The sequence below is a fragment of the Pan troglodytes genome, chromosome 15 (assembly GCF_028858775.2).
Source record: "Pan troglodytes isolate AG18354 chromosome 15, NHGRI_mPanTro3-v2.0_pri, whole genome shotgun sequence".
NCBI classification, from domain to species: Eukaryota; Metazoa; Chordata; class Mammalia; order Primates; family Hominidae; genus Pan; species Pan troglodytes.
In genome coordinates this window covers 63,650,839-63,678,238 of record NC_072413.2, presented here as the reverse complement: position 1 = coordinate 63,678,238, position 27,400 = coordinate 63,650,839, and the positions used below count along the sequence as shown (strand labels likewise).

At 37.7% G+C, this 27,400-nt stretch overlaps 1 protein-coding gene and 1 long non-coding RNA gene across 12 annotated transcripts in view; one reads left to right on the top strand and one right to left on the bottom strand.

Annotated features, from left to right (window-relative positions):
* Positions 1–27,400, bottom strand: part of FUT8 (fucosyltransferase 8) — a 450,735-nt gene that overhangs the window by 36,329 nt on the left and 387,006 nt on the right. The gene's annotated exons all lie outside the window — the stretch shown is intronic.
* On the top strand, positions 1,105–5,051 carry LOC107968187 (uncharacterized). The gene is made up of 2 exons (XR_001709203.3): positions 1,105–1,222; positions 3,248–5,051. It is a non-coding gene; the product is annotated as an uncharacterized LOC107968187 (long non-coding RNA).

Below are 27,400 nucleotides of genomic sequence, written 5' to 3'. Positions count from 1 at the left end.
TCTTACTCATCAAGTTATTTTAAGGATGAAATAAAATGTTACATGTAGAAAGCTTAGCACAATGGCTGACACAAAGTAATTCTCAGAAAATGTTAGTTCTTTATTTTGGGGTCGATTCTGCTGAACAATTCTCAATAAGCCAGCTATAGTTTGATCTAGGAAGAGATTATTTGCCAAAATATCATATTATCTGAAAAATATATGAAAGGACCCCATTTCAGTGAGCACTTTATGCCCAAAGTATATCTAATTCATGCTGTTTACCACAGACAATAAAACAATGAGCTTTTACCTACCCTATGTAACACGCATCTCAACCTGTAGACAGTTATTTATCAGTAGGCCACAACATCTTACCTGGTAGCTCCAAATCATTTTACCATACTCCTATATTCATCTGAGGTCATAAAGATTCTGGCAGGGATGAAGGGCCAGACTCCTTTTTTTCCATATACTACTTCACCTTTTCTCAATGAGCCATGCTATAAGATGCTTCTAACACAGCCACTGCATTTATACCTCCTTGTCCCAGCTCTCTATTAGCAACTGGAATTAAGAGCTAACAGTTATTGAGAACCAACTGTATGCGCGGTACTACACTAAATGTTTCCAACGCATTATCTCAATTAATCCGCAAAGTTGTGATGAGGTACTTTCTTGTTCCCTTTTTTTTTTTTTTTTTTTTTGAGATGGAGTTTTGTTCTTGCTGCCCAGGTTGGAGTGCAACGCCATGATCTCAGCTCACAGCAACCTCCGCCTCCCGGGTTCAAGCGATTCTCCTGCCTCAGCCTCCTGAGTAGCTGGGATTACAGGCGTGTGCCACCATGCCCAGCCAATCTTGCATTTCTAGTACAGACAGGGTTTCTCCATGTTGGTCAGGCTGGTCTTGAACTCCCAACCTCAGGTGATCCGCCCACCTTGGCCTCCCAAAGTGCTGGGATTACAGGCGTGAGCCACCATGCCCGGCCTCTTGTTCCCATTTTATAGCTGAGGTTAAGCACCTTATTTAAGGTCACTCAGCTAGGAGTCAGAGACAGGAGTTGAATCCAGACATTCTGATTCCAGAATCTTTAGTCCTATTCCATTCCCACTCCATTATCATAGTTTCAGTGAGAATCAAAATGACTCTTCATGGAATAACAAAGGGAGAGGCGAGGTGGCTACTCCAGGTGTGAGTTTAAATAGCATGATAAAAGGAGGGGCTCTAGAGAAGTTCCTATGGGTAAGATACAGATTTTTCTCTATAATGTGTACTAGATCTAGGAATTTACATAAATGATATAAACTTCAAACATGCATCATCATGTATAGCCATATAAAGCAATTAGTGGATGTGAATTGTGGCTTAACAACTTCATAAATTGTCATTGTGGGTTCATACTGGGATCCCCAAAGAAAGAAAAATAATAGCTAAAGACAGCTTATCTCAAATTTAATTTATTTGTATGACACATTTAGGGTGCATTTTAGTTATCTTAAAGCTCATGGTTAAGAGTTAATAATACCCTTAGAGAATGAGAATCAGCTGTCCTGTGACAGTCGTATTTTCTAATAATTATGTAAAATTACATAAAATTACATAATAAGTCAGTGAAATTTATAAAAGATTAAAAAGATTAGAGAAAGAACTTTTAGAGGGGACGCAAAATGATTTTAAAGTTAATTCAACAGATCACTAAGTTGGACACACATACATGATGTGTTATGTATAAATATGTGTGGTTCAACCACTGCAGATCAAAGAATGGTCTAATAAAGAAGACAAATCATTTTATTTAAAAGAGTGGTGATCCCCCCAAATGACAATAGGATGATTCTCTTCTATCTAAAAAGATGAACGCTGAGAGGCAGTATGTTCAAAGCTTACAAAAATCCAAATATTTGGATGGGGGTTCAAGAATGTGTTCATTAAATCTTAGAATTAGGACCCTTTCATTGAAAGTAGTTTAAGAGGCTGGGTGTGGTGGCTCAAGCCTGTAATCCCAGCACTTTGGGAGGCCAAGGCGGGCGGATCACGAGGTCAGGAGATCGAGACCATCCTGGATAACACGGTGAAACCCCGTCTCTACTAAAAACAAAAAAAATACAAAAAACTAGCCAGGTGTGCTGGCGGGTGCCTGTAGTCCCAGCTACTCGGGAGGCTGAGGCAGGAGAATGGCGTGTACACAGGAGGCGGAGCTTGCAGTGAGCCAAGATTGAGCCACTGCACTCCAGCCTGGGCAACAAAGCAAGACACCGTCTCAAAAAAAAAAAAAAACAAAAAAAACAGAAAGAAAGAAAAGAAAGTAGTTTAAGAGCATGTAAAATAAAACTTTTATACAATATGTAAAATTCTTACAGAACTAATTGTCACAACAGAATATGAAAGTCAGAGATGATATGTTTGGGGGAAAATATGAATATTCAGGCCTTGATGTCATGGATGGCAACCATATGTCCTACAAAGTCACTGAGAATCACTGTTAATCAGAGTAGTGAATGGAATGAATCAGTGATATAACCCAAAATGCTCTTCTTAGGCTTCAATGCACAGGAAACAACATATACAACATAATCAGATTATGTTACATTTTGGCTCTAAAGGATGCATTTTCTTAGTGTACCAACAAATTATTTCTTTTCCTTGCAGTATTGGAGATAAGAGGTAGATATACCACAAAAACCAGAAAAGTATAAGAAGAGGAAAAACAGAATATTACTTATGCCTGATGATGCTACCTGCTGGGTTAGACTAGAGTATATAATTCATAAAGAATACTGGAGTTCAGAAGTTAGTACTACATGGAACATAACTTGCGTATGATTATTTCCTCTAACCTATATTAAAAAAACCAGCAAATATTCTTTGAGAACGGTGTTAGTCAAGGTTCACTGGTTGTAAGGAATAAAAACCTGGACAAATTAGCTCAAATGAAAAGAAAGATTACTGAAAGAATACAATGGAATTGCCAAGAGATGAAGAGCAGAAAGTATAACTGATCTTCCCGCAATGAGAAATCTGCAATTCTTACCCATTTCTATGTGGCTGTGGGGTCTGGGTGGGTCTGCTATACTCTCCTTTCTGCTAAGTGACTTATCTCTTGCTCACAGCCCACCTTGTAGGTATCAGCATCAGTCTACAAGATTTTACAGCTTAGTCTCACCTCCATGTAAACTAGAGTCCCTATCTTGTAATGATTCTAACACTAAGACCATGTGCTGAGCAGTGTGCTACATGCTTAGAAATATTATTTCTTTTAATTGCCAGAACAATCCTATGGGGCAAGTACACTTACAGATGACCAGTGAAGGAGTCAGAATCCAGACCAGTCAGACTCCAGAGTTGGAGAGCTCAACTACCAGGTTACATTACCTCCAAACAGGGAATTTGATTGGCAGAGCCCAGCCTAAAGGATTAGTTTCCCAGGGTTAGGAACAGGTGTGAATGCGCATGTGTTTCTGCATGGGCGTGTGTGTGTGTGTGTGTGTGTGTGTGTGTGTGTGTGTGTAGAAGGGAGGGAGTGTTTACATGACATACACAAGACAGCGAGAGGTGTATTCCTCAAACAGATTCTATTAGATGGGCTGTGGAGAGTTAATAATTAGTATCCCTGGTCCTGACATTTGATATGTACTCCACACAGAAGTGGTACAGTAAATCTTTGGCTTTCAGGAATTAAAATTTTCAGAAATTTAACTCTCAGAGGTATCTCAATCATTGCATTTAGCAAACTAAATGTTTTTATGTGTATCTGTCTCCCCCATAAGTCTGGAACAAGGACATAAACATAAACCTATTCATTTTGTTGCCTTAGTAACTACCACTATTGCAGGCAAATAAAAAGCACAAAATAAATGCGTAATTGAATAAATAAACTTAATAATATAACGTGCCGTACCTAACAGGGATCCCACAGTTTGCTATAGGAAATAATTGCTTACCTAGACAATAGATGAGCCTACCATCCAGCATCACAACAGCATCATTCTTGGTAATTTTTGAGATTTGCAAATGCCACAGTTTTATTACTTTACGATGCAAAACGTTAATATTACTCAGGTTCTACCTTTATTTAAGAACTTTAACAGTTTCTTAGATAATAGTTTAAGACCTCAAATACCTACAAAAAGGGAATATAAATACTTGCTAAGCTACATGGACACTTCTATTCTTCTCACTGCTTGCACAATACTTCAGAAATACATAGGTCTTCTGCCTCAGACCCATCAACTATTTCATAAATATATACTACCGAAATAGTACATGACAGGAAAAGAGATATTATTCTTGTTTTTGTTAATTTTATTATTTTACTGTACACTTTTCCAGGCAGTTGCCTCTAATTTCCTGGACCCAAAGAATGATCTTTGAGCATTTCAATAAACATTATAGAATCTATATTTTAGTTATTCAGTAATGTAAGAAGTTATGGTTAATTTTTATATGAAGTACAGAGCCAGATGAAATTACGCTAGGCATGTATTATTGCTAGAATGTCTGTCCCTCCATTCAGAATTTTGTAGGTTTCATATTGAAATAAATATTGAAATTCATTTATAAGAATCTCACTTGGAATATTTCTACACATTATAATAACAGAAGTTACAAAAATTAAACATTACATTTAAAACCAACTTATTTTCATATTCCTTTTTTTTTTTTTGAGATGGAGTTTCGCTCTTGTTGTCCAAGCTGGAGTGGAATGACGTGATCTCAGAATGGCATGATCTCAGCTCACTGCAACCTCCACCTCCTGGGTTCAAGTGATTCTCCTGACTCGGCCTCTGGAGTAGCTGGGATTACAGGAATGTGCCACCACGCCCAGCTAATTTTTTGTATTTTTAGTAGAAATGCGGTTTCACCGTGTTAGCCAGGATGCTCTCGAATTCCTGACCTCAGGTGATCCACCCACCTCACTCCTGACCGCAGGTGATCCACCTGCCTTGGCCTCCCAAAGTGCTGGGACTACAGGCAACAGGCGTGAGCCACCACGCCTGGCCTCATATTCCTTTTTATAGCTGTTTGTGATGATTACTATCATTATAATAAAACATAACTGTACTTTTCTTCAGTTCCAGAGAATTTTCACGTTTTAGCTCAATTCATACTCAACAGATCCTTAACAACGCATGGCCTAAAGGAAAACTAGTTTACCAGAGCTTAATCTACTGGAGTTTTATCAAAGCCTAACCCACCAGGGGGAAGAGAAATATCCAATTCAAGTTTACTAAAAGACTGAGACCTAATGATATTACTACGGAACACTTCCTCCTCCCCACAAACCATACCATCACATCAATAAGGCTGATGAACAATAATGAGAAATTGCAGCTAAAAGAACTGCCTATTTCAGGAGTCTCTAAAAGGCCTAAAGACAAGGGAGACAAAAACAAGGACACTAGAAGAAATTTTAGCATCTGATACCACAGCTATGGCTACAGTAAGCACACCCCAACTCCTAGCCAGATAAACACAAAACCTCATACTAACAGCCTGTCTACTTCAGTTCCTTTTTATCCAATACCTCACATTTGGCTTTCAATAAAAACATTACAAGGCATGCTAAAAGGCAAAAAATATAGTCTGAAGATACAAACCCTCAGAACCAGACTCCGATATTACAGAGAGTTTGCAATTAACAGACTGGGAATTTAACTATGAATAATATGCTAAAAACCTAATAATAAACAAATGGACAACATGCAAGAATAGATGAGTAATGCAGGCAGAGAGATGGAAACTCCAAGGAAAAAAAATTTTTTTTTTAATGCTAAAAATAAAAAAACACCATAACAGAAATGAAGAAAGCCTTTAATGGCCTCAGTAGTAGGTTGGATATGACCAAGGAAAGAATCAGCTTAAAGATATGTGAACATAAACTTACAAAACTGAATTAAAAGAATGGAACAGAATATCCAAGAACTGTGGGACAATTTACAAAAGGTAGACATACATGTAATGGGAGTACCAGAGGAGAAGAAAGAAAAAGAAAAAATTACTGAAATAATAATGCCTGAGAATTTTCCAAAATTAATGAGAGACACTAAACCACAAATCTATAAAACCTAGAGAACATCAAGTATCCATACAAAAAACAAACAAACAACAACAAAAAACCCCAAAGAAATAAAACTACAGCTAAGAATAACATATTCAAACTGCAAAAAGTCAGAAAACATTTTTGAAAAACGCTGGGCTGGAGGAACCTTATCTAGAGAGCAACAATAATTACATGTGCCTTCTCTTCAGGAATCATGCAAGCAAGAAGAGAGTGGAATAGAATAAAGATGTTTGAATTCTTTTGAAAGAATAAAACCACCCATTTAGAATTCTGCATTCTGCAGTATTTCTCCTTCACTTTTGAAGGATAATTAAGAATTTCTCAGATAAACAAAACAGGAAATTTGTTGCTAGCTTCAGAGAGAAGGAAAATTATATAGATCATAAACTCAAATATGTATAAAGAAGAGTGTTAGAGAGGTATAAATGAAATCTTTTTTAAGTTCTTAATTTACCTACGGTGTATTCAAAATAATACTAGCAACAATGTATTTGGTGATCATAGCTTATGGATAACTAACACGAATGACAGTAATGCTTTACGGGATGGGAGAGAGAAATTCGGAATACTCTGTTATAAGGTCTTGGCATTATATATCCCATGAAGGGATATATGAAGTTATTTGAAAGTGGATTTGGATTTGTGGTAAATATATATTGCAAGCTCTGGGGCAACCACTAGAAGAAGTTATAATTGATATGCTAAGACATAATAAAAAATGGAATCATTATAAAATGACCCATTAAAACCAGAGAAGGCAGAAAACTAGAGGAAGATAAAAAAGGACACAAAAATAGGGCAACAAATAGAAAACAGCCACAATTATAGAAACAACCCAACTATATCAATAACTGCTTTAAATGTAAATAGCCCAAAATACACCAGTTAAGAGGCAGAGACTGTCCAAGTGGATTTAAAAAAAAAAGAAGACCAACTATATGTTAGGTACAAAAACCCACTTTAAATGTGAAGATATACATATAGGTTAAAAGTAAAAGGTTGGAGAAAAATACACCATGCTAACACAAATCAAAAGAAAGCTAGAGTAGCTCTACCAATTTCAAATAAAGTAGATTTCAGAGCAAGAAAAATTATCAGCAATATCTTACCTGAGCTCTAATATTGAATAATAAAGTTTTTAAAAAAATGAACAAAAAACAAAAAAATTATCAGCAATAGACAGCATTATATAATGACAGAGGTTTAATTATCCAAGAAGACACAACTATTCCTAATATGTATAATGCACCTAACAACTGACTGTCAAAATATATAAGGTAAAAACTTACAGAATTGCAATGAGAATATACAAATTCACTATTATACTTGGAGACTTCAATACCTGTCTATCAGTAATTGACATAACCAGCAGGGAGAATATTGGTAAAGATACAGTTGAACTGAGCAGCACCATCAATCTAATTGATTTATAGAATACTTCATCTAGCCACAGTAGAATGCACATTCTTCTCGAGTTCACAGGGAACATTTCACCAAGATAAACAATATTCTGGCCTACACAACACACCTTAACAAATTATTTATTTATTTATTATACTCTAAGTTTTAGGGTACATGTGCACAATGTGCAGGTTAGTTACATATGTATACATGTGACATGATGGTGTGCTGCACCCATTAACTTGTCACTTAGCATTAGGTATATCTCCTAAAGCTATCCCTCCCCCCTCCCCCCACCCCACAACAGTCCCCAGAGTGTGATGTTCCCCTTCCTGTGTCCATGTGTTCTCATTGTTCAATTCCCACCTATGAGTGAGAATATGCAGTGTTTGGTTTTTTGTTCTTGCGATAGTTTACTGAGAATGATGATTTCCAATTTCATCCATGTCCCTACAAAGGACATGAACTCATCATTTTTTATGGCTGCATAGTATTCCATGGTGTATATGTGCCACATTTTCTTAATCCAGTCTATCATTGTTGGACATTTGGGTTGATTCCAAGTCTTTGCTATTGTGAATAGTGCCACAATAAACATACAAGTGTATGTGTCTTTATAGCAGCATGATTTATAGTCCTTTGGGTATATACCCAGTAATGGGATGGCTGGGTCAAATATAAATTTAAAAGAACAGATATCATACAAAGTATGCTCTCAAACCACAATGGAACTAGAAATCATTAACAAAAAGATAGCTGAAGCACTTTGTGTTATTTATAACACAAGAATCAAAGAAATGTCAAGAAATAAAAAATATTTTAAACTAAATGAAAACAAAACATTAAAATTTGTGGAATGCTGCAAAAGTGGTACTTAAATGTATATTCGCAGCACTGAATACACATAATGAAATGGAAGAAAAAGCTAAACCCAATTATCTAAGCTTCCATATTAGCAAACTAGAAAAAAGCACAAATTAAATCCAAAGTAAGCAGAAGAAATCAATGAAACTGAAAATAGAAAAACAACAGAGAAAATTAACAAACTGAAAAGCTAGTTCTTTGAAAATATCAGTAAAATGAATAAACCTCTAGTGAGGCTAACTGAGAAAGAAGGGGAGAAGACCCAAATTACTAATATTAGAAATAAAAGACAGGCCACAACAACTAATCACGTGGACGTTAAAACGATAATAAAGGAATATTATGGATAACACTGTACCCACAAATTTGATAGCTAACATGAATTGAACCAATTCTTTGAAAGATCCAATCAACCAAAATTCACACAAGGAAAATTTGGTAATCTGAATAGGTCTCTATATTGATCAAAGAAATAGAATAAACAATAATTTTCCAAAACAGAAAGCACCACACTCAGATAGTTTCACTGGTGAATTCTACTAAACATTTAAGGAACAAATGATGCCAATTCTGTATAATTTCTTCCAGAAAATAGAAACAGAAGGAATCCTTCCTAAATCATTCTATGAGGCTAATATTACACTAATACCAAAACCACATAAAGACATCATGAGAAAGAAAACAGACTAATAGCTCTCATTAATGTAGATGCAAAATCCTCAACAAAATATTAGCAAATCAAACCTAACAATGTATAAAAAGAATTATTCTCCCTCTCCCCCTCCCTCTCTCCCTCTCCCCACGGTCTCCCTCTCCCTCTTTCCACGGTCTCCCTGTGATGCCGAGCCGAAGCTGGACTGTACTGCTGCCATCTCGCCATCTCGGCTCACTGCAACCTCCCTGCCTGATTCTCCTGCCTCAGCCTGCCGAGTGCCTGCGATTGCAGGCGCGTGCCGCCATGCCTGACTGGTTTTCGTATTTTTTTGGTGGAGACGGGGTTTCACTGTGTTGGCCAGGCTGGTCTCCAGCTCCTAACCGCGAGTGATCCGCCCGCCTCGGCCTCCCGAGGTGCCTGGATTGCAGACGGAGTCTCGTTCACTCAGTGCTCAATGGTGCCCAGGCTGGAGTGCAGTGGCGTGATCTCGGCTCGCTACAACCTCCACCTCCCAGCCGCCTGCCTTGGCCTCCCAAAGTGCCGAGATTGCAGCCTCTGCCCGGCCGCCACCCCGTCTGGGAAGTGAGGAGCGTCTCTGCCTGGCTGCCCATTGTCTGGGATGTGAGGAGCCCCTCTGCCTGGCTGCCCAGTCTGGAAAGTGAGGAGCGTCTCTGCCCGGCCGCCATCCCATCTAGGAAGTGAGGAGCGCCTCTTCCCGGCCACCATCCCATCTAGGAAGTGAGGAGCGTCTCTGCCCGGCCGCCCATCATCTGAGATGTGGGGAGCGCCTCTGCCCCACGGCCCCGTCTGGGATGTGAGGAGCGCCTCTGCCCGGCCATGACCCCGTCTGGGAGGTGAGGAGCGTCTCTGCCCGGCCGCCCCGTCTGAGAAGTGAGGAGACCCTCTGCCCGGCAGCCGCCCCGTCTGAGAAGTGAGGAGCCCCTCCGCCCGGCAGCCACCCCGTCTGGGAAGTGAGGAGCGTCTCCGCCCGGCAGCCACCCCGTCTGGGAGGGGGGTGGGGGTCAGCCCCCTGCCCGGCCAGCCGCCCCGTCCGGGAGGGAGGTGGGGGGGGTCAGCCCCCCACCCGGCCAGCCGCCCCGTCCGGGAGGTGAGGGGAGCCTCTGCCCGGCCGCCCCTACTGGGAAGTGAGGAGCCCCTCTGCCCGGCCACCACCCCGTCTGGGAGGCGTACCCAACAGCTCATTGAGAACGGGCCATGATGACAATGGCAGTTTTGTGTAATAGAAAGGGGGGAAAGGTGGGGAAAAGATTGAGAAATCGGATGGTTGCCGTGTCTGTGTAGAAAGAAGTAGACATGGGAGACTTTTCATTTTGTTCTGTACTAAGAAAAATTCTTCTGCCTTGGGATCCTGTTGATCTATGACCTTACCCCCAACCCTGTGCTCTCTGAAACATGAGCTGTGTCTACTCAGGGTTAAATGGATTAAGGGCGGTCCAAGATGTGCTTTGTTAAACAGATGCTTGAAGGCAGCATGCTCGTTAAGAGTCATCACCACTCCCTAATCTCAAGTACCCAGGGACACAAACACTGCGGAAGGCCCGCAGGGTCCTCTGCCTAGGAAAACCAGAGACCTTTGTTCACTTGTTTATCTGTTGACCTTCCCTCCACTATTGTCCTATGACCCTGCCAAATCCCCCTCTGCGAGAAACACCCAAGAATGATCAATAAAAAAAAAATAATAATAAAAAAAGAATTATACACTATGACCAATTGGAATTTATTTCAGACATCCAGTGCTAGTTCATCATCGAAAAATCAATCAAGATAGTCCATCAAATCAACAGGCTAAAGGAGATAAATAATTTAATAATATCAATAGATGCAAGAAAAGTAGTCCACCAAATCCAACACCTATTCATGATTAAAAACTCTCAGCAAGAAAGAACATCTACAAACAGCCTACAGCTAGCAAACTGCATAATGGTGAGAAACTTGATACCTTCTTCCTAAGTTGGGAACAACACAAGGATGGCCCCTCTCACCATTCCTACGTAACACTAAAAATAAAAGGAGTCAGTCAGTAGCAGAAGTCAATGGAATAAGACGAAAGAAAGAAAAGGTATACAGATTGGGAAGGACGACATAAAACTATCTTTGTTCACAGATGACATGGTCATTTATGTAGGAAATCCCAAGAGTTGGCAACTTGCCCCTGCCCCTCCACCCCCCAAAAAAACCAGCAAAAAAACCCTGCTGGAACTAATAAGTAACTATATCAAGGTTGTAGGATACAAGGTTGATATACAAAAGTCAAATGTGGCTGGGCGTGGTGGCTCACGCCTGTAATCCCAGCACTTTGGGAGGCCGAGGCGGGTAGATCACCTGAGGTCAGGAGTTTGAGACCAGCCTGGCCAACATGGTGAAATCCCATCTCTACTAAAAGTACGAAAATCAGCCCGGTGTGGTGGCACACGCCTGTAATCCCAGCTACTCGGAAGGCTGAGGCAGGATTATCAGCTTGCACCCGGGAGGCAGAGGTTGCAGTGAGCCAAGATCACGCCACTACACTCCAGCCTGGGTGACAGAGCGAGACTCTGTTTCAAAAAAAAAAAAAAAGTCAAATGTTTTCCTATATACCACCAATGGGCAATGAAATTTAAAACACACACCACCATTTACATTAGCACGAGAATGAGAGAGAGAGAGAGAGAGAGATAAAGGGATGACAGAAGTTAAAGTCTAATAAAATACATTATGAGCTCTATATGACAAAAATTATAAAACTGAAGAAAGAAACCAAAGAAAATCTAAATAAATAAAGAGCTATTCCAGGTTCATGGATAGAAGACTCAATATTGTCAATGTCAATTTTTCTCAACTTTATATATAAATTCATCACAATCACAATTGAAATCCTGACAAGTTACTTTACGGCTATCAATAAGCTAATTCTAAAGTTTATACAGAAAGGCAGAACACCCAAAAGAGTTAATATAACATTGAAGAATAACAAAGTAAGAGGACTGATCTACCTGACTTCAAAGACTTTTTTGAAGATTACTTTATATATAAAGTAATCAAGACAGTGTGATATTGGAAAACAGACAAATAGATGAATGGAACAGAAGATCCCAGAAAAAGACCCACACAGAGATGGTCAACTGATCTCTGAAAATGGAGCAAAGGCAATCCAATGGAGAAAAGATAGTATTTCAACAAATGGTGCTGGAAAAATTAGACATCTACTTGCAAAAACAACAAACAAACAAACAAAAACAGGGTATAGAATCCAGACATTGACCTTATATCTTTCATAAAAATGAACTCAACATGGATCACAGACCTAAATGTAAAATGCAAAACTGTAACACTTCTAGAGGATAACACAGGAGATTATTTAGATGACTGTGGATTTGGCAATGAGTTTTTAGATATAACACCAAAAGCACAATCCATAAAATAAAACAATTGAGAAGTTAAACTTCAGTGAAGTTGAAAACCTCTGCTCGGCTGGGCGCTGTGGCTCATGCCTGTAATCCTAGCACTTCGGGAGGCCGAGGTGGGCGGATCACGAGGTCAGGAGTTCGAGACCAGTCTGGCCAATATGGTGAAACCCCATTTCTACTAAAAATACAACAATTAGCCAGGCACGGTGGCATGTGGCTGTAGTCCCAGCTACTTGGGAGGCTGAGGCAGAAGAATTGCTTGAACCCGGGAGGCAGAGGTTGCAGTGAGCTGAGATTGCACCACTGCACTCCAGCCTGGGCGACAGAGCGAGACTCTGTAACAAAAAACAAACAAACAAACAAACAAACAACCTCTGCTCTATGAGACATAGTTAAGAGAATGAAATGAAAACCCACAGATGAAAGAACTTATATCCAACTCAACTCAACTTTATATATAAATAGAACTCTTATAACCAAAATATATAAGAACTCTTTCCAAAATATAAAAAGAACCCTTAAAACTTAATAGTAAGAAAGCTAACAACCCAATTATAAAATGGGCAAAAGATCTGAGCAGACATCTCACCAAAGAAGATGTACAGATGACAAACAAGCATATGAAATGATTCTCAACACTGTATGGCACTAGTGAATTGCAAATTAAAACAGAATACTACCACATATCTATTAGAATGGCTAAAATCTGAAATAGTGACAACACCAAATGCTGGGGAAGATGTGAAGAAATAGGAACTCTCATTCATTGCTGCTGCAAATGCCAAATGGTATAATCACTGTTATGGACTGAATGTTTGAGTCCCTCCTCTCCCCTCAAATTCATATGTTGAAGTCCTAACTTCCAATGTGATGGTATGAGGAGATGGGGCCTTTGGGAGGTAATTAAGTTACATGAGGTAATGAAGGTAGAGTTCCCATGATGGAATTGGTGGTCTCAGAAGAAGAGGAAGAGACACAGAATTTTCTCTCTCCACGATGCGAAGGTAAACACCAGGAAGAAGGCCCTCACCAAAACTGTATGTTGTTTAAACTACCCAGTTTATATTTTGTTATAACAGCCTAGATAGACAGCCGTTTTGGAAGATAATTTGGCAGTTTCTTACAAAGCTAAACATAGTTTTGCCATATGATCCAGCAATCTCACTGCTACGGCTTACCCAAGTGAGTTGAAAATGTATGCCCACTCACACACCTGCACACAAATATTTACATTAGATTTATTCAAAATTGCCAAAAAATTGGAAGCAATCAAGATGTCATCTATGATCCATATTGAGTTCATTTTTGTGAAAGGTATAAGGTCAGTGTCTAATCCCAACTCCCCTGCCTTTTTTTTTTTTGGCATGTGGATGTCCAGTTCCAGCACCAACTAACTGTTGTTAAATGGATAAATAAACTGTGATGCATCCATATAATACAGTACAATTCAGCAATAAAAAGAAATGAGCTGTAAAGTTACAAAAAAGACATGCAGGAACCTTAAAAAAAACAAAAGCCAGTCAGAAAAAAAACACATAATGTATGATTCCAACTATATGACATCTGGAAAAAGCAAAATTGGGGAGATTTAAAAGATTAGTTTGCCAGGGGTTAAGGGGCAAGGCAGGTGGGGAGGGATAAATAAGTGGAGCATGAGATTTTTAGGACAGTGAAACTTCTGTATGATTATGCTACAGTGAATAAATGACATTATGCATTTGGCAAAAGCAAGAGAATTGTACAGCACAAAGTGAACCCTAATGTGAACTATGGATTTCAGTTAATAATATATCAATATCACTTCACTGATTATGACAAATATACCATGCCAATACAAATATTAATAATAGAGGGTTAGGCATGGTGGCTCATGCCTGTAATCCCAGTGCACTGGGAAACCCAGGCAAAAGAACTGCTTCAAGCCAGGAGTTCATGACCAGCCTGGGCAACATAGCAAGACCTGTCTCTACAAAAAATTTAAAACTTAGCAAGGCATGGTAGCACACCTATAGTCCCAGCTACTCAGGTGGCTGAGGTGGGAGGACTGCTTGAGCCCAAGAGTTCAAGGCTGCAGTGAGCTATGATCGCACCACTGCACTCCAGTTTGGTCAACAGAGTGGGACTCTCTTAAAAAGGTTGGGGAGAATAAGTCATGGCAGGAACTTGGTGCAGGGGGTAGGGGGAGTGGGGGGTATATAGGGGAACTCTTATTTTCTGTTCAATTTTTCTATAAGCTTAAAACTGCTCTAAGAAATAAACTCTAATATTTAAAAATATATTCATTCAAAACCGACCAAAAAGAATACATATAGATATGCACATATATATTTAAGTGGTATTTTTATTTTTGGATTTTCTGTACTTTCTGGGTTTTTCAGCAATAGGTGTTCATTGCTTTAAACTTAAAAGTTTTATTTAAAGGAAATTATGCTAAATAAACAGATTTGGCATCACCAAAATGACAATATGATACAAATGTAATTAAATCCAGAAAATTCTGATCCCTAACACTACTGTCCAATTAACACAATCTCTCTTTTTTTCTTCAGTTCTATGTTAATTAAAAATAATGATACCTCACCATGTGATTTTCTGGAAAGAATAACTGAGAAAAACTCTTTAAAGATTAAAAGTAAAAAAGGATGATATCCTAGTAACTGGTAAATATTATTAAGGATGGGAAAAGGTTTTCTCTTTGACTAAAGAGAGGGCTAGTCCTGGAATGATTCAAGGAAACCTCAAACCAACTAACAAAGGCCAAACTTATCACAAATTAGAAACACAAAGAGTGCATTCTACTAAATCTAAGGCCTTTTTAGTTCAACTGAAAGGCCATATGAAGAAGTAGTTTAAAATTAAAGCATGAGTCACAGGTTACCTAAGACTTCTCAACCCGGGAAGAAACTTGTTCTGTTTGAATGAACAGAACAACTGTCCTTAAGTATAGATGTTTTCAAGTTTGTAACTAAGGATTTTCTGGTTAATATTGACATAAAGGTTCTAATTTGATAAAAGTGGAAATACAGCTTCTCTTAAGTTCTCTTTCATGGTAAACAGATACATAAAATTTGCCCTCTTAAAAAAACAGTTTCTTGTTCTTTGCTAATTGATGAACTTTTAAGACTTAAAATAAATCAAACTGACAATCAACCTCCTCTCCCTACCTGTATTAGATGGCATTTTCAATTCTTTGACAAAAATCAATCATTGTACAAACTGTTCTTAACAAAACAAAAACAACTCTTAAAACTAACAACTTTAATCCTTCATTGAGAATGGCTTTAATGTAATAATATGGCATATCCATTAATAGGCCTCAACTATTAACCTACCTAAGTAGCTTTCAGGAACCACAGTTCCATGATAATGGGTGCTTTCTTTCATTTCAGCAGAGATTTATTTCATATTGAACTTATTATTTAAAAAAGAATCGATTCAAGAACAAGTGTCTCAGGCTAGATTTGGTATTGTATAAGTAAGCTTTGTGTTAGAGGATGATAAGAATAAATTTAAAATTTTAATTGAACAATTCCAGGCACCAGAGGCAAACTTAAAGCTTAAAATGCTAAATAAAGCCAGCTGCCAAAAAGGCCAAGCTGGTGGTTACAGCTGTTTACCATCATGCAACAAAAATATAAAATCTCTCCATTTCTGAGGTGTCTTCTCCACATGGTAGGTAGACTGCTCATCATTTCTGTGGCCTCTGTTCACCACTTCTCTACTCTGGAGTTGTCAGAGGCATCTGAACCAGAGCAACTCCAACTTGAATAGGGGCTGGGTAAAATGAGGCTAAGACCTACTGGGCTGCATTCCCAGGAGGTCAGGTATTCTAAATCACAGTATAAGACAGAAGGTCAGCACAAGATACAGGTCATAAAGACCTTGCTGATAAAACAACTTGCATAAAGAAGCCAGCCACAACCCATCAAAACCAAGATGGTGAGGAAAGTGACCTCTGGTCATCCTCACTGCTCATTATATGCTAATTATAATACATTAGCATGCTAAGAGGCACTCCTACCAGCATCACTGACAGTTTACAAATGCCATGGCAACATCATGAAGTTACCCCTATATGGTCTAAAATGGGAAGGAACCCTCAGTTCCGTGAATTGCCCACCCCTTTCCCAGAAAATTCATGAATAATTTACCTTCTGTTTAGCATGTAACAAGAAATAATCATAAAAATGGGCAACCAGCAGCCCTCAGGGCTGCTCTGCGTATGGAGTAGCCATTCTTTATTCCTTTACTTTACTAATAAACTTGCTTTCACTTTACTCTATGGACTTGCCCCAAATTCTCGTGTGAGATCCAAGAACCCTCTCTTGGGGTCTGGATTGGGACCCCCTTTCCGGTAATAGGGTTAACCTACAATAGCATGGCATACAACTGTCCAAAGTGAAGGAAAATTAATTTTTTGAATATTTACCATTTCAAACTATCTACAATTATATTTCTTTAAATTAATTTAGAGAGTTGACTGCATTATTCTCACTGTTCTATATGGCCACTGAGAGAAAGCAAATTCTTATTTCAGTGCTGCCAGGGAAAACTGTGTCCAAATCTCCTTTTTGAATTAGGAAATGGAGCGGTACTTTGCAAAAATATGTTGTCTCATACTCCATTGATAAAAGACTGTAAAATAAGTTTGTTCATTTGTTTGTTTGTTTTAAGTGTGAGCTTTTATCTTCCTATTTCTTTCTGGTAGTCACTAGCCTAAATATAGAGAGGAGGCAGGAAAGGAGACAGCAATGGCCTTTAAAAATCCACAAATTCAACAGTCCTTTTCTGTGAGTTTCTCTTACCTGTGGCCCCTAATACAAAATGGCATTTGATTAATTTAAATTAAACTAATTAAACATGAAACTGGATAATAACATACTGTTTTACCAAAATGCATGTATTAGTCCATTTTCACGCTGCTATGAAGACATACCCAAGACTAGGTAATTTATAAAGAAAAGAGGTTTAATTGACTCACAGTTTCACATGGCTGGGGAGGCCTCAGGAAACTTAACAATCATGGTGGAAGGCAAAACAGGCATGTCTTACATGGTGGCAGGTGAGAGAAGTGAGAGCAGGGGAAATGCCAGATGCTTACGAAGTGTGTGAGAACTCACCAAGAACAGCATGGGGGAAACTGCCCCCATGATTCAATCACCTTCCATCAGGTTCTTCCCTTAACACCTCGGGGTTATAATTCAAGATGAGGTTTGGGTGGGGACACAAAGCTAAACCATATCAAAGCAATAGCTTTAAAATGCTAGTTTGCCCTTGACAACAGATAATAGCTTCAAAATATAGCTTTTGGAACCATTTCTTTCCACTATTTTTAAAGAATGACATGAGTAGATAGAGGGTTCAGACTATTCTTTAGCTACAACTCAAAGACTACATTCAAATCTTTTGAGAAGGATTCCTTCTTCCCTTTTCGTCATCTTAGCATATTCTAAAGACCTACTGGTAATTCATTTCCGTGAAACAGAATTGCAAGGCAGTCTTTAATAAAAGATGGCAAATGCAATAATTTACAGATGTGTTTTTTTATGCATCTATGGTTACTCCTGTTTTCACTAAATTACATAGATAATTCCACTACTAAAATACAGAGGAATATGTACTGATAAATATTTAAGGGTATATTATAGTTATTATAGTAGAAGTCTTTTTATCAAACAACTGAAAATGCGATAAAATATATATATATTTTTAATATAAAATCAATGCCAACCAAAATATCTGCACCAACGTATAACAAAGAAACCAAAGTTGCTACTTATCATTAATATATATTCTTTTCAGGCTAAGAAAAATGTTCAAAGAACAGATTTCACTTATTCAAATGAGAAACATTTAATTTCAATTATATATCCACAATAGAATAGGGAACAGTGATTTGCCCACATACACATTAATTAGTTTAATGATTATATATTAATATTAATGATATTCAGAAAAAGAAACAGCTTGAAGCTATTATCAGATTTTTTTAAAATGTCATGAATATAGACATAATATTCATTATTCATACAATGGATGCTATTCTACACAAACTGTAAAATCAGGGAATCTTTATGCCTCCTCTGCTTTTATTTTTGGTGTCTGGAATATTTTTCAATCCACATAAAGTATCCTTTTTTCTCTTTGAGAATAAAATTCCTCAATATCCAAATATTTGATTATTTAACTGTAATATTCTTAATTATGTTGGCAGAAAATGCATCTCCCAATGTAGTTTAATATTTTTCTGTGTGCTTTATTTACAAAATATAAATCTTTCATGGTAGTGTTATTATATTTTTGGCACTGTTTACAATCAAGGGTTGAGTAATAACAATGCCAATCTTGTGTCATTTCCTCAATTCAATTAAAAAGTTTCCTAACAAGCAATTCTATCTTAACTTGACAACTTTTGCCAATATTCTTCAAAAGCATGGTTTCATTTTTTCTCCCAAATTAATGCAAATGCATTATAAAATTACATGCTGAATTCCTAAAAATAAGAAACCTGTCCAGGAGTGGTGGCTCATGCCTGTAATCCCAGCACTTTAGGAGGCCCAGGCGGGCAGATCACGAGGTCAGGAGTTCGAGACCAGCCTGGCCAACATAGTGAAACCCCATCTATATTAAAAATACAAAAAATTAGCCAGGCATGGTGGTGGGCGCCTGTAATTCCAGCTACTCAAGAGGCTGAGGCAGGAGAATCGCTTGAACCTGGGAGGTGGAGGTTGCAGTGAGCTGAGATGGTGCCACTGCACTCCAGCCTAGGTGACAAGAGTAAAACTCCGTATCAAAAAAAAAAAAAATTGCAATTACTGTGAATGTAAACATTGGTTTTCAGTTTTGCCAATCCAATGACAGCTAAGACTGAATACAAAATGCAAGGTTTATTTAACTAAAGCACTACCATTTTCACATTTTTACAGCTTAAAAAATACTTGCACTGAAGCACCTTCTATCAGATTTGTTTTTGATTCACTTGAAAAATACAAGATAACTATCAGAACCAATTTTTTATTCACAACTGACTAAAGGCTAAACTAAGAAGCAGATGTTTTGATGCACTCTTCTACATAATTCAGCAAATAAGAGGTAGAAGGAAAAATAATGCCCAGGAGTTCTGGTATCTTGGCATGTCATGGGCAAGTATTTTTATCATCACCTGCCAAGTACTCCGGGTGTGCAGATTTCTATACCTAAGATGTCTGGTCACTTTACAACTTTTTCAAAACCAGTTCAAATGCCATTTCTTCTAAGTTTTCTGGCTGGAATGACTACAACCTCCAATCCCTTGGGGTTCCTTTTTTTTTTTTTTTTTTTTCTGAGACATGGTCTTGCTCTGTTGCCCAGGCTGAAGTGCAATGGCATGATCCTAGTTCACTGTAGCTTTGGACTCCTGGGCTCATGCAATCCTACCTCAGCTTCCCAAGTAGCTGGGACTACAGGCATGTGCCACCATGCCCAGCTAATTTAAAAAAAAATTTATTTTTAAGAGACCAGGTCTCACTATGTTGATGAGCTGGTCTCAAACTCCTAGTCTGAAGCGATCCTCCTGCATCAACCTCCCAAAGTATTGGGATTATAGGCGTGAGCCACCACGCCTGGCCCCCTTGGGATTCTTGTTTAAATCTTTATAATAACATCACTAACCACATTTTGCCTCTTGAGGCAGACTTTTAAAATGTTTGTGTTTACTTCCTATTTGGATTGGGAGCTTCCAGAGTTACAGGGACTCTCTTTAACCATCTTTAGGCTGGCAAACACTTTCTGTAAAGGGCCAGATAGTAAATATTTTATGCTTTGCAGGCCACATATGTCTCTGTCACATCTTCTTTTTAAAACAACCTGTTGAAAATATAGCAGGCCTTACAAAACCAGGCTGTGGGTGTTATAGTTTGCTGATCCCTGAGCACAATATTTAAAGGTCAGGTTTTGAAGTCAGACTGGGTTTCTGTATCAGCGGCTGTACTACCTCTGGCAAGTTACTTACCTATATAAAATGTGGATAATAAGGGTTATTGTGAATATTAAATTAGATTATATGTGATGTTCTTAGCACAGTAACGTAGTATGGTTCACTAAATATTAGCTATTACTGTAATGTGATCACGATCATAGTGCCTGAACTGAGCAGTACTCAGTATATTCACTGAATCAAAGATATCCAAAAAGACACTCACATACACACATACAACTGAGATTTTATAAAGAAAATGCCTTATTTTCTATAGTTTTAAATGCAAAAATATTTTTTAACTAAGTTATTTTCAGTTTTACTGGAAACATTAGAAATAAAAATCTTTAAAGTCTTTTAATATTAGGATAATTTTAACCAATGCAAATATATGAAGGCAAAGTTCCACCATAATAAAGCTTGTAAGAAACCAAGAGGATTAATTCTAGTGAAATTTTGTTATAAACAACAATAAGGCCATCACATTTTTAAAACATTCTTCAAACATTTCCATGCCTATTACTTCATTTGCTCTTCACCAGAAACCTTTGAATAACATAGGTAAGGTGGTATTTTCTTTATTTGATAGATTCAGAAGGAGATTAAAATTTTTCAAGGACCATTCTGCTTATCATAGACAATTTAATTTAAAAAAACTGAGTAACAAGTATTGGCCAGTATTATTAGGCAATGAGGAAACAAAAATAAATAGGACAAGCTTCTTAAAGAACTCACAATATACTCAAAGAAACATGAACTGTTTAAATACAGTGAAAACATGGGGACAATTGGAGGGAAATATCACAAAGGGAATGATACTAAAAGATAAATAGGATTTCATGGGATGAAGTGGAGGAAAGATATTCTCTAGAGAGAAAGAATTACATGTTCCCAGTATATCAGTAAAAGTACACAAAACTTTCAAGGAATACATTTGTAGGTGGACTAGTGAATTATGGAGTGCAGGGCACATTTTGAAAAGCAGGCTGTTTATGTGAAGGAGCTTATATCCTATATTCTAAGCAAGGAGTTTCTATACACTAAGCAGCCATGGAAGGCCTTAGGAGAGAAAGTCATATTTGGTTTCGAAAATATCATTCTGATGGCACTGTGGAAGACAGATTAAAAAGAGAAGGATTCTGAGAGCAGAGGAGATACTGAAATAATTTTTCCATAGAGGGATTAGGCATATGTAGGCAAGTTAAAGAAATGTATACTTTCATATGACCTAACAATACCACTTCTAGGCATATGTACAGCTTTCTAATCAACATGCTATGAAATATCTGATGGCTGATAAAAATTTAAAGTGTAAGGATAGACATAAATAGAGCAGCTGAACAGGATGGAGAAACCAGAAATAGATCCATATATTACTGATTGATTTTAGACAAAAGGGACCAAGGCAATTCAAATGGGAAAAGTTTTCAACAGATAAGGCTAGAACAAATGAATAAAAATATGGAAAACAATGGTCTTAACCCTTATCTTATGTGACACATGAAAATTAACACTAGAGAGATCATAGACATAAATGCAAAAGCTAAAACTATAAAGTTTCTGGAAGAAAACATAAGAGAATATCTTTAGGTCATCTATCTTCTGCCACTGGCACTCCTGGTTCTCAGGCCTTCAGGCTTGAACTGGAATCGTTACACCATCAGCCCTCTAGCTCTCTGTCTGGCCTTTCAACTATAATACACTACTGGCTTTCCTGGGTCTCCAGCTTGCAGATGGCAGACCGTGGAACTTCTCAGACTTGATAACTGTGTGAGCTAATTATAAGGTACTGACCTTATAATACATCTTTCAGGCTCTATCTCACTATATATCCTATTGGTTCAGTTTGTCTGAAGAACCCTGACTAATACAGTGGGCCATATACAATGGTTCCTCTGTTGGAATCATTTAACTCTGTCACTGTAGTGTAAAAGCAGCCATAGACAACACACTAACAAATGGGCATGAATATATTCTAATGAAACCGTATTTACAAAAATAGGTAGGGGGCTAAATTTGGTCTGAGGACCATAGTTTGTCAAGCCCTTTTTTAGAGCATAAGATTTTATATGTGACACACTGTCAGAGACCTCTGTAGCTTTGCCACCATCCCCCAGGTGATAATATGGGCAGTAAAAATAATTTTTACATATAGTATAATGTGATACAGTTTGTAAGCACTGCCCTAGGAAAATTAATATATATGCACAAAGAGATATGCATAAAGATACTATGTCACTGTTTATAATGGCAAAAACTTGAAATAATTTACATGCTCATCAATGAGGCAATATATAAATCATGATACAGATGTACAAAAATTACAATAGTTGAATGAACTCAATTTCCATTATTAATGCATACATAAAACAAATAGGTGCCTCTAAGATGGTCATTTATGACAGGCCATAAAATATTAATCTTCCCTCTGAAATAGAGACACCATATAACTTTTAAAATGTAGATAACATATTCTGAATTCAATCTAGGTATTATATTTCCAAAGAATGCAGAAAGATTGCTGTATAGATTCTAATGTCTCAATTTGGGTGGCCCCATGGTTGGTACTGGATCTAATCTAGAAAAGAGGAACATACAGTATAATGCCTATTTTTGCCAATGTCATATTATTAATTCTAAATTATATGGATCAAGATTTGCCAGATGTAGCAGCAGAGGCAGGTATTTAACCTACTCCCCAACTCCTACACTTGATTTCAGTGAACACAGCAAGATGGGCAGTGGCAGCAAAGAAAGAAAAACACGGTGATTTACTCTTTCATCAACTACTTTTTTCACCATGCCTTAAAATCCCACTGAAATGTTCCAGTTCATTCCTAGCCAGAACCTAGATGCACTAAATAATAGCTTCAAATATAATATACAAGACCCAAAACCTAGAGAGGAAAGGATCATGCTGCAGTGCTTCAATACTACGTTTTTGGTTGCTTACATAATCTCTGCTGGTCTGGCATTATGTAGCTCCTTACAGTCAATAGAGAGATACCAAAGGGATGTTTTCTCAGTCAAAGGCCCTCACTGTTATGTATTTATTTCTAATATTCAGATCCTTAGGATTTGTACAATTCCATTGCAGTGTTTAGAAAAAAAGACTTTTAAATGAAAAAACCCTTTCTACTTTTAGGTAAAATTTACTTGGAAATTCCTACCTGGGGTATGTTCAGATTCCTAAGCGTTAGCTCCCACAGAGTAGAGGCTTCACAGGGGCCTATTTTTGCTTCTCTTAGTATTATATACATATTAGAGCTCCAAGACAAAATGGTTTATTCCTAGTACCCCCCCTTTACTCCCAGCCATCATCCTATCAACTTGGAGACCTTAAAAAGACTATCTGAAGACTGTTTTGTCAGGAGAGCTCTCTGACTGGGGTCAGCGATGGCTCTAGCTAAGAAGGCAACCCTGTCCCAGAAACTAAGAGAAACTGGTCAGCTCCTTGATTAGGAGCATATTTTTGATGTTTAATCAGCCTAGACACCGAGATTTTTACAGGGCAACCTAAATAAAACCCAACAGAAGTGGAGAATGATCCTCATGTGGGCTGGGGGAGCTAGGGAGCCAAAGCTGGCTCTCTTTGGGAGGACGGCTACACAAAAAGCCATCAAGTAGCTCTGAGTTTCATTAATGTTGGCTGTTAAAGTTAAAAGAAGCCCTGCTGAAACTCTATAACCCAATCATGCTATTATTGTTATTTTGCTTTGTTCCCATAAAACTAAAGTGGTAATAATAACATATGGTGATTTAGAATATATAAACCACTGTCAAATATATTATCACTCTGAATGCTCATAACAACTCTGTAAGGTACACAGAACAGGGAGGTTAAGGGACACTACCCAAAGTCACACAGCTAATAACTTCTGACTCCAAATCAATGACATTGATCTGTCCTGGTAAATGATGTTCTTCATTCTCTAAGAGCCCAGCTCATGGATCTAGTGAAGTCTCTGATTCCTTTAGCCAGAAACAGTTTTTCTATTCTCTGGTGGCCCACAGGACCTTATACCTCTCTTATGACACTACCTTTTTTACATTTACAGATGTATGGGTCTCATGATACTCAATGACAAGTTCCTGAAGAGTCATCTTTATATTTCCCATGGCATCTAGAAACATTCAAATTTTTACTGAATGACTAGTGTACTTCCCTGTTTATGGTACTGATCCATTTTTTTTTAAAGAAACTTTATAATTAAAAACATTATAAATATAAATGTGCCCATTATTTATACCTAATACAGTATTTGCTGGCAGTTGTACTTTTTCAAAAGTAAAGTTGGATATCAAAATCTGAACAAAAATGATAACTCTAATTGTAATATATCTTTTGGGAAAATCAGTATGACTTATAGTATCACTAGTTGCAATTTCTTGCTTCCAGAGAATATAACCTGCATTAAGTTTAATGGCTACTTATAATAGGAGACTAAACTTAAATTGAATCAAAAGGAGGACCTCTTTAGGAAGAGGTGGAAGACTCAACTCTAATTATTTTCAATAACTGCTAAGAATATTTTTGATCTTTGTATTTGGGGAAGCAAAACAAAAGAAAGAAGGCTGATACCAAAGTATCATCTAAGAAGGTTTATGATTCTGTAATCTGCTTTTGACCTTCTGCTAAGGCAACAAAAATGCATGAGGAATAAAGTCTATTACTTAAAAACACACACACACACACACACATACACAAATATGTCTTTCCTTCCAATGGAACTAATGTATAAACCACTATAGAACTTTCTTACTGAGTAACAACCTTTTGGAGGGAAAAAAATATGTATAACTCCACTAAAGATCACGGACTTTATTATTTCCTATTCCATGAAATTAGCCTACAATTTATATAATCCTGGGGAAGGGAGACAAAGAAATTACAGATTCACATCATACTCAGAGCTATGGCATATAAAACTAACGAAAAGGGACAGGATGCATTCTTTACTTTCTTCAAAATGTCAACAATTATCTTGTTTGTAGAATCACTCTAACGTGATCCACATGTTTTAAGCAAACAAGACTCTATTATCAAAATGCTACTAAAAGATTGCAATCTTCTTTTTCTATACTTTGGTGTTTGAGTTGAAGGTCAACTGTGACTGAGACTCAAAGATTCACATAAGTATGTCTGAGGAAAACAGAAAAACCCAAATACTTACAAAAGGAAGAAAGGAAGGGAAGGAGGGAAGGAAGAAGGAAGGAGGGGTGGGGGGTGACTCAGGGGACCGACTACTAGCTCCTATTAGAAAAAAGGTTATTTACTTTGTAATCTAGCTCCGGTGGAATGTTTCAAACACGACTCAATTTGTAATAATTTATGCCAAATCTTTAAGGAATACATCTATCATAATAGGTATATCAGTATTTATAAAAACACTGATAATTTCTGAGACAGTTATCAAGGCTATGTGGCCCAGACACCCCACAGGAAATTAAGAACACCTGGATTCTATCTCTAGCTCTAACAACCTTGGATAGGTCCTAAATAGACTTTAGGAGATTTTTCAGAAACTTTTCCAATGAAATAGTTTACGCTCCATAGTGAGGTGGATGCTAAATACGTATTGCTTTTTCCTAAGTCACACGTCCTTTTATCTCTGAACTCATTCTGCCAGAACCTTTTCTAAAAAGGGGAGAATAAATTGCTTAAAAGATTCATTCTTGGTAATAGACTATTTTTTCAAAACAAAATCTACAGTTTAATAAAAGTGCTTCACATAGCTAGAAGGGTAATGTTTTGAAATTTGGATGGGGATCTGGGGAGACAGGTTTTGTTTATTACATTTATTTTTTGTTTATTTATTTTTTTTGAAATGGAGTCTTGCTCTCTCGCTCAGGCTGGAGTGCAGTGGCGCGATCTCGGCTCACTGCAAGCTCCGCCTCTCAGGTTCAAGTGATTCTTCCCTCTCAGCCTCCTGAGTAGCTGGGATTACAGGTGCCCATCACCACGCCAGGCTGATTTTTTTTTTTTGTATTTTTAGTAGAAATGGGGTTTCACCACGTTGGCCAGTCTGGTCTTGAACTCCTGACCTCTGGTAATCCGCCCGCCTCGGCCTCCCAAAGTACTGGGATTACAGGCATAAGCCACCGCACCCGGCCTCTCTTATTACATCTAATGTGCTCTGGTCAAACGCTTGGCACTGTGTAAATAACCTAGAAGGTAAATAACCTAGAAGTACCTTGCTGCTTTGCTCCCATATGGAGTCTCTGTCAAGGTGAAATAAACAGCTAAAAAACTCATAGAATGGTGTTTCTTAAAATTTTCCACCAAAATGCTCCTAACAGCAGAGGAAGGTAAATTCATGCTACTGAGAATATGAAGTCTGGCCTCAATCAATGGGCTGGAGTTTGATCAAATTTTCATTTTATACCATTACAGATCTTGTTTTATTATTTGAAAATGATTTAGCTTACCTACCAGTAAATAAAATTAATAGTCCAAGAAAATGTACCATGTTTTATCCTGGTAGGTTGCAAATCTCTAATTCACTTTCCCCAGGTTTACTCACAACTCAATCTGAGAAGCACTTACAGGATAAACACGAAAATAAATATCTGTAATTGTAAGAGTGTAGGCTCACAAGGGTCAAGGCTACAATGTGGACAAAGCTTCAGTTCCCTATTCCTGTATTTCCTGATGATCCCACTAGATTTTAATGAGATACCATAGACTTCTATCTCCTTAAGTGGGAAATGAAAGAAGATGTAATGGTGAAAAGCAGCTTAACTTCTTCTGAGACATAAGTATATTCTAACTGGAATTTTAAATTCCTGAAGCAAAGATCTTTCTTTCTTTTGTGGCCCATAAGTAGTAAAACAAAAAAGTTTTATAGCAGTTGAATCAAAAGTCCTTATGTACCTGCAATGATACTTGTTTAGGTTAATGATTCTAAAAGGAGTCAGGTAAAGGGCAGAGAAACCTACTAGAATCTTGGAGAGGAGACAGCTAGCTTTTCAACTATATGTGGTACCAACTCACTCTCCAAATAGCCTCCTGCACAACCAGATCTTTGCTGCAACAAAGCCAGTTTCACTAATTACACAGAATAACTATTATAAGAAA